The 9,014-nt window shown below is 44.5% G+C and overlaps 2 non-coding genes across 2 annotated transcripts; both read right to left on the bottom strand.

The window, feature by feature from the left end:
• Window positions 1–2,836: 2,836 nt before the first annotated feature.
• Window positions 2,837–2,918, bottom strand: trnal-uag (transfer RNA leucine (anticodon UAG)). The gene has a single exon. It is a non-coding gene; the product is annotated as a tRNA-Leu (tRNA).
• Window positions 2,919–6,807: 3,889 nt separating this feature from the next.
• trnat-ugu (transfer RNA threonine (anticodon UGU)) lies at window positions 6,808–6,880 on the bottom strand. Its single transcript has one exon. It is a non-coding gene; the product is annotated as a tRNA-Thr (tRNA).
• Between the last annotated feature and the right edge of the window lie 2,134 nt (window positions 6,881–9,014).

Genomic DNA, 9,014 nt, shown 5'->3' on the forward strand with positions numbered 1-9,014 from the left:
CATCCTTTAAAATATACTTGAATCCCCGCTATTCTGTTTGTGAAGTATTCTGGCGCCTAAATCACGTTCATCTATCGGAAGTCCAGGAGGTCCGCACTGAATCTCGATTTCCACATGGGTCTGAGTGGTTTTAGCTTTTTCTTTATTGTGAAGAGCAATTTTAAAAACGTGCTTCTGCGAAATGCGCGCCATTTACTCCAATTCAGTTCCAATTTCAATTGTGTCTCTCTTTATGAGCACACAATACAATTTGACATGTTTCAGATGGTGATTAACTATGTTAGTCTGCACCAAAAACCCATTGAATACATTTGTGGACTGCACGAGTTGCGAATATATGAACAAACAATAGAGTTCTTCATTCCCTGCGTCCTAAAATGCATCAGTTCCGATTTTCGTAAATGCATTTGAGGCCGACGTCAAAGCCCATATAACATGACCATATAAGATTATATCGGATTCGCATGACGTTGAGCAACGAACCTACATCGTGCAGACTCCGCTCACGCTTAATGCGAACGATCCAACAGCATTTCTGCCCGTTTCGAACTGGGAATTTATCGTGTGTGAGGCGAACGTGATAACCACTACACTACAGGAACAGCTGACAGTGCTCACTTACCGTTTCACTTGTATCTGTCTTTTTGAGCACACACTACGATTAGGCATGTTTCAGATAGTGATTCACTATGTTAGTCTGCACCTATTAACCCATTAAATTCTGGTGTAGACTGAACGAAATGCTAATATGCGCATGTTGTCAAAATAGAAACGTTTCTTTCCTGTCAGTGCGTCAAAATATTCAGCATTTATTTTACAGGAAGCATTTGAGGCCGACGTCAAGCAAAGATAACATGAATCGAGACTCGGATAATGTTCAGCAACAAACTGAATTAATTCAGATTTCTCTCACCCGACATGAAACATCTTAATGTTTTCTTCTGCCCGGTTTCGGACCCGGGTCCTTTACAAGCACTGCACTACAGAAACAAATGACAGCACATCGCCCCCAATCGGCCTGACTACAATGCTCAACTGCACTGTGTTCGTGCTGGTTCGCATGGTTAGATTCAGAACCCCCCATGCCACTTAATACAAGAAAACACTCGTTACTTTCAACCTGATGTATCAACTCATCTTGTAATTCCAAATTAAAAAGCGTTCCTCCAGTAAATGCCCAAGGGAACTCAATGAGTTAAAGCTCAATTGTTTTAGCTCAAAGTTCAGAAAATGTTGAGTAATATCCGGCCCCAATGGTGATAGGTTCATTCCTATCCAGCAGGAGACACCCAATCAGCTCACAGCTCCTTTATCCTACATTTCACCCAACCAGCGCCGAGTGTCTTCATTCTTCAATTCATGACGTCAGAGAGAGGAGCAGGAACAATTTGAATCTATTCTCAGAACAATGAGCTGTACAGAAGAACATCAGAGAATAGGGAAGAGGTGTTGCAATGAACCATTTGCTCCTTCATTAGGGCCTGTTCCGTGATTCAGTAAAATCATTGTTGATCTCCCTCACAGAAAGAAGTCTCGCAACACTAGGTTAAAGTCCAATCAGTTTACGTGGTCGCACGAGCTTTCGGAGTACTGCTCCTTCATCAGGTGAGTGGAGAGTTGGGTTTAGAAACAGGGCATAGAAAGACACAGACTCAATTGCAAGATAATGGTTGGAATGCGTGTCTTAACAGCGAATCAAGTCTTTACAGGTACAGACAATGCGAGTGGAGAGGGGGACAATGAAAGGTTAAAGCGGTGTGAATTGGCTCACGCCAGGCCAGTTGGTAGGGTATTGCAAGACCAGGTCAAATGGTGGGGGTTACAAGTCGTGTGACATGAACGCAAGGTCCCGGTTGAGGCCGTTCTCATGTATGGAATTTGGCTGTCAGTTTCTGCTCAGCGATTCTGCGTTGTCGTGCGTCTTGAAGGCCGCCTTGGAGACCGCTTACCCGAAGATCGGTGGTTGAATGCCCTTGACTGCTTAAGTGTTCCCCGACAGGAAGGGAATACTCTTGCCGGGTGATTGTCGAGCGGTGTCCATTCATCTGTTGTCGTAGCGTCTGCATGGTCTCGGCGATGTACCATGCTTCGGGATATCCTTTCCTGCAGCGTATGAGGTAGACAACGTTGGCCGAGTTGCATGTGTATGTATCGTCCAGCTGGTGGATTCTGATCTCACGTGTGATGGTGGCATCCGGGTCGATGATCCAACACATCTTGGAGAGGTTGCCGTGGCAGGGTTGTGTGGTGTCGTGGTCGCTGTTCTCTTGAAGGCTGGGTAGTTTTCTGCGAACAATGGTCTGTTTAAGGTTGCTCTGTTTTTTGAAGGCAAGTAGTGGGGGCGTGGAGATGGCCTTCGCGTGATATTCGTCTTCATCGATTGTACGCTGAAGGCTCCGAAGAAGATGTCATAGTTTCTCCACTCCTAAGATGTCTTGGCTTCTGCACTCTGGGGACGTACTGGAGGAGGAAGGGCACTCTGAGGGCTGTGTCCCGTACTTGTCTTCTGAGGAGGTCGGTGCGTGTTTTTGCTGTGGCGTGTCATAGAAATCATAGAAACCCTACAGTGCAGAAGGAGGCCATTCGGCCCATCCAGTCTGCACCGACCACAATCCCACCAAGGCCCTACCCCCACATATTTACCCGCTAATCCCTCTAACCTACACATCCCAGGACTCTAAGGGGCAATTTTTTTTTGTCGGAACTGTCGATCGATTAGTCAAGCGCAATATCCTGTTCTCGCAAGGGCATCTGTCAAAAACGACACCGCTCAGATTCCAACGTTCAATCCGAGCTGTTGGACTTCAGCTCCAAGGACAAAAACTTGCACCAACTCTGGCAGCGGTGGGATTCGAACCCACGCCTCGAGAGAGACTGGAGCCTAAATCCAGCGCCTTAGACCGCTCGGCCACGCTACCACACAAGAAAGTACCCTAATCATGTCGTTCCATTGCATTAATACTGAAATATATCAAAACTCGTGGAGTTGGGATGGGCCATGACGAAATCGTAACCGAATCAGATGATCCTGAAATGTGTAGCAAACAAAAATCATCTCCAGTCAGAAACACAATGAGCTGCAGTGAAGGGCCGGCTCCATTTAAACTGTCCTTAAGCTCGTCTGTCTCCCAGAAAGGACAATATGCCTTCCTGTTGAATTTGCTCAGGGTCTTCACTTGAGAAAGGACAGGACACAAGGCGAGACTGAGATTTGTGCGTTCTGCCGGGAAATAACTGATATTTGTTCTCACGGATTGGAGGAGAGCAATAAATCTTCATTTCCTGACCTGCAATCAAAACAGCAGCGGAAGTGTCAAATTCTAACCACCAGACCAGGCCACGATCCTTTTGTTATTTTAATTTCCACGCCAGACCACTTTCACCACAAACCTCTCCTGCAAAATGGCAACTTCTGTTTCAACACCAGAGAAGTGTTCAGCCAATTACAGGAATGATTCTATGACAGTTACCGCGTCCGCCTGCCATGGTATGAAACTTGGCAGATTTGTTTTTTCCAAATCATTTTCATTGCAGACTGAGGGAAAAGTTATTTTATTCATATATCTGCAAATTTTAATTAGTCTGATGGGTTTTTCCTGCATTTTCTAATTGTGAAGTCAGGGGTCACTCTATAAAAAGGACAGAAGGTGAGGTTCGGCACAGAAAACAAAGGAGGATGTATTATTTGACACAAGGAATGATAGACAAGGCAACATTGAGCTGGTGATGGTGGAACTCGGGTATTCCAATGGTGCAACGTCATCGTTTTCACGACCATGGGCTCGATGGCAGGTGGCAAATGTGGTAAGAAGCAGAGTATTGTTTTTCAAAAATGAGGAACCTGTCTATTGTGTGACGGAAGGGAAGGAAGAGAATGGCTAAAATGACGATGATCCGCTGATTGGGAAAGTCACTGTCAGCTTCCCTGCTGGACCAGTGGTTTGGATTTGGCACTTTCATCACTCTGGACTGGATTCAATCCCCAGCCAGAGATTAATTCGTTTGTATTGCTGTGTGAACTGACACCATGAAAAGGAAACCCTCATTGAATGAAACCAGATCTGGCAGCGTCTGTGGAGTGAGAAACAAAGCTAATCTTGCATCTGGATCTTTCATCAGAGCTAGAAAAGTCAGAAATGAAACAGATGGAAAACAAGTGCTTGGCTATGATTCCAAAATATTGTGAGGGGCTTGAGGGGCGAAATATTCCATCCAAAATCCCAATTATATTCTCATCCGTTGCAGATATCACTCTGCGCAACGGTTAGCACGTGGCTTCGACTGGCAGTGGGGCCGAATGGTTTTAGTTGCTAAATCAAAGCTTCAATATCTCAAAAGTTGTGGGTTTAAATGCCACCACTGCCAAAATGTGCAGCTTGTTTGTCTGTTCGGCGTGTGGCATTTTGTAAGGAAGAAAAAAGAGGGATGAAAGGTGCACCGTGATCTCCTGGGACCGAATGTTCCCTTTTGTTGCTGTAACTATTTAATGGTTTGATCTGAGTGACACTAACACATTGACATCGGTTGCAGTGGTGGCCAAGCGGCTCAGGCGGTGGATTTGAAATTGCTGTTTTCTCACGAAGATTTGAACCTCACCCACTGCGCTGCTCAGCATTCATTCCTTTAGGTGACTGTAGAATTAATTATTCGTTCAATGGAATCAAAATCTTTCAAGTATTCCCATCTGTTTTTCCTGTTTCACTTCTACGTTCCTTCATTTCTGTTCATCAGCTAGAATTCACCAAAACCCCAGCCAGAAATGGAACAAAACTGAACCCAGTTAGTGACATGTGTTTGTGTCTCGTCACCCCTCTGTGACTCTCGGTGTCTGTGTGTGTTCCTCTGTGCATCAATGTGATTCAGTTCCCAGAAGGGGTGAACACATCTTTTACCATCACAAACTGCGTTCACTTATTCATGTACCTCAATGGCAAATGGTACAGAGAATAACAACATGTTTGAAAGTTGCGAGAAAGATTGACTGATACAGGATTCTTTTGACTGGCTATTGCTCATTGACTCCGTGGCCGTGTGTTACACAGCAGAGGGTGATTGAAATTTTCACTGATCAACATTTAAACAGACAGTGGATTCACTCGGTGTGATGGTGCGTTCCAGTTCTATATCTGCAACTACAGCATCAATTTCTCTCAGTTACTGTGAATCCCATATTTCTAATAGGTTGGAAATATACAACAGCATGACCTAATGGTATCTCGTTTTATTTGAAATGAATATTCATCGATCGATTTGTATGACAATTTAGTGAATATTAGCAAGACTGGCAAAGTTTGGACAATATTTCCCTATTGCAGAAGGATACAAAGAATATCTTTGTTGGAATATAAGTAGAAACAGAAATAGAGGGAGTCTATTCGGCTCGGGGTGCTCTCAAACCTCCAAACTTTCAGTTGGCAGCTCACTTTCCTGAACAATTTTCCAACATAAATCCTGCAGCAGTTTAAATTCAAGGCTTTCACTGCCTGGATCCAATTCAATTCGCAGTCTGGATGTTGTGCTAGTTGTTATAAGAACAAAGAACAAAGAACAGTACAGCACAGGAAACAGGCCCTTCGGCCCTCCAAGCCTGTGCCGCTCCTTGGTCCAACTAGACCAATCGTTTGTATCCCTCCATTCCCAGGCTGCTCATGTGACTATCCAGGTAAGTCTTAAACGATGTCAGCGTGCCTGCCTCCACCACTCTACTTGGCAGCGCATTCCAGGCCCCCACCACCCTCTGTGTAAAAAACGTCCCTCTGATATCTGAGTTATACTTCTCCCCTCTCAGCTTGAGCCCGTGACCCCTCGTGATCACCCCTCGTGATTTTGGAATCATATAATTCACACGTGGCTACTGGTTTGAAAAGAGTCATATTGAACTCGGAAACTTAACTCTCTGTTTTGCTCCACATTTGTTGCAAGCCCTCCTGAGAACTTCCAGTCCTTTCTGTTTTTATTCTAACATGAATCAAAGGAGGAGGAGCAGACCACTCGGTCCATCGAGATTTCCACCATTCAATACCATCATGGCTGATGTTGGGCTGCAACTTTGTTTTTCCACCAGCTCCCCATATCGCTAAATTCTTCAAGAGATCAGAACCCTGTTTATCCCAGCGTTAAATGTGCTCGATGAGGGGGGCATACATAACTGTCAGGTACAGAGAATGCCAAAGATTCTCGCCCTTTGAGTGAAGTAATTGCTCCTTATCTTCGCACGAAATGACCAGCCCCTTATCTGTGCCGCAGTGGGTTAGATTCCCGACCAGCAGAAAAAAAATCTCTCAGTCTCCATCCTGTCAAACCTAATCAGAACTGTGTAGGTTTAAAGAGATCGCCTCTTATTCTTCTAAACTCCAGAGAATTTCATCACAGGACAACTCCCTCACCCCAGGGAGCAATCTGGTGAACCTTCTCTTTACCGCTTCCAATGCAAGCATATCCCTTTTTAAATGTGACTATCACATCTGCACAGAATATTCAACCTGGTCTCAACAAAACCCAATGCAACAGCAGAAACACCTTGTTATTCTTGAACTCCAGTCTGCCGGCAAGAAAGACCAAAATGTAATTTCCCTTCCAATTATCTGCTTCACCTTCATGCATTCGAGTACAAACGCATCTATTCTATTCTTAATATCAATATTTACATTTTTTAGCTCGTCAAGTATGTTCTGCTCTTTCTATTTTTGCACGAATGAGAATACGTTTTTGTTTTCTAAAGTTGCACCCAATCTGCCCCTCGACCCATAAGGCCTCCCACTCGATCTGCCTTTTCCCTACAGCTCATATTAGCAAAGTTTTGTCGGCAGGCTCCAGTGAGAATTGAACTCGCGACCCCTGGTTTACAAGACCAGTGCTCTAACCACTGAGCTATGGAGCCAAATGCTGCAAAGTACTTGCGGTACGGGTAGCATTATCAATGGATTAAGGCACAGGATGGGGTTTGAGGTTGGAGATTTTTGATGAATGTGGAAATGTCTGAGGTGGAGAGCAGGAGGTTAAAAGACGGAACTTGAAAGTGACATGATTTGACATGTGTGCTGTGTGTGTATCTGACATGTATGTTGTGCGTGTCATGTGAATCTTCTTCAGAGTTTATCGTTAGTGTTACATCTCTGACTTTTCCAACTGAGATGCAAGTTCATCCGGCTGAAAGATTTCGATGTTGCTCCCTTCACAGACGCTCTGAGGCGTGTTTTCATTAAATGAAGAATTGAACAAAAAGTTATTCACTCCGTGACTGGGAATCTAAACCGCGTCACGGCGCTGATCCTGATCACTGGACCCTCAGTGACGCTGATGTGAGAGATTTGCAATGAGTTGATCATCTCTGTATTCATTGCTTTATTTTGAATAACTTTCAATAAAAATAAGTCACAATGAGGAATGACGGGAAGCGGACATGACAAGATTTGAGCCTCAGTTAGAAAGTCCCAATCTATCCCCTGGGCCGGGACTGCAGACTCAATGTTTGCGATCTGTTGTTTATATCAGCAGACAACCATTCAGCCTGTGTTCCCGTTTGTATTCTCTATCGGAGCAACTCCACTCCGCCCAGTTTTGACAAAGGGTGATCTGGACTCGGAACGTTAGCTCTCTTCTCTTCTTACAGATGTAGCCAGACATGCTGAGATTTTCCAGCATTTTCCCTTTTTGTTTCCAATTCCAGCATCCACACTAACTTGCTCCACTCCTTCCACACAGCCCGAAGACTTGCTGGAAAGGTGCATTGGCCATGCTAAATTCTCCCTCAGTGTCCACGAACAGGCGCCGGAGTGAGGCGACTAGGGGATTTTGACAGTATCTTCATGCACTGTTAATGTAAGTCTACTTGTGGCAATAAAAAAATAAACTACTAAACTTTAAATGCAGCAGCAGTGTGGATGAAAATGAAACAATTAGAGAACATTACAGCACAGGAAGAGGTTACTCGTCCTGGCATGCTGCTTTTAAACAGCAATTGTGATTAGTTGATCAGGAATGAGAAAGAGACAATATTTTCATCACAAATTCTATTTTCACAATTTGTCCCCAGTCATTAAGCCTGGGCCCTGGCGGTGAAAGCCTTCACTCTGAAAAACTAGACCACCCGGCCTCCAGCATCACCTGCTCAATATTGCTTTGTCCAGCATTCCTTTGTCCGTTGATCCATCCTACCTTGCTCTCTGCTACAGACCTTCACTTTTGTTGTTTTTACCGAGTGACTCCTGACTTCGCAATCAGAAAATGCTGGAAATATATAGTTATTTGGAGAGTAATGAATTGATAGTTATTTGGAGAGTAATGAATTGATAGGTGATAGTCAGCATGGTTTTGTGGCAGGTAGGTCGTGCCTTACTAACCTTATTGAGTTTTTTGAGAAAGTGACCAAGGAGGTGGATGGGGGCAAGGCAGTGGACGTGGTATATATGGATTTTAGTAAGGCGTTTGATAAGGTTCACCATGGTAGGCTTCTGCAGAAAATGCAGATGTATGGGATTGGGGGTGATCTAGGAAATTGGATCAGGAATTGGCTAGCGGATAGGAAACAGAGGGTGGTGGTTGATAGTAAATATTCATCATGGAGTGCGGTTACAAGTGGTGTACCTCAGGGATCTGTTTTGGGGCCACTGCTGTTTGTAATATTTATTAATGATCTGGATGAGGGTATAGTTGGGTGGATTAGCAAATTTGCTGATGACACCAAAGTCGGTGGTGTGGTAGACAGTGAGGAAGGGTGTCGTAGTCTGCAGGAAGACTTAGACAGGTTGCAAAGTTGGGCCGAGAGGTGGCGGATGGAGTTTAATGCGGAGAAGTGTGAGGTAATTCACTTTGGTAGGAATAACAGTTGTGTTGAGTATAGGGCTAACGGGAGGACTTTGAATAGTGTGGAGGAGCAGAGGGATCTAGGTGTATGTGTGCATAGATCCCTGAAAGTTGGGAATCAAGTAGATAAGGTTGTTAAGAAGGCATATGGTGTCTTGGCGTTTATTGGTAGGGGGATTGAATTTAGGAGTCGTAGCGTTATGTTGCAA

This window comes from Mustelus asterias, unplaced genomic scaffold (genome assembly GCF_964213995.1).
Source record: "Mustelus asterias unplaced genomic scaffold, sMusAst1.hap1.1 HAP1_SCAFFOLD_243, whole genome shotgun sequence".
Classification (NCBI taxonomy): domain Eukaryota; kingdom Metazoa; phylum Chordata; class Chondrichthyes; order Carcharhiniformes; family Triakidae; genus Mustelus; species Mustelus asterias.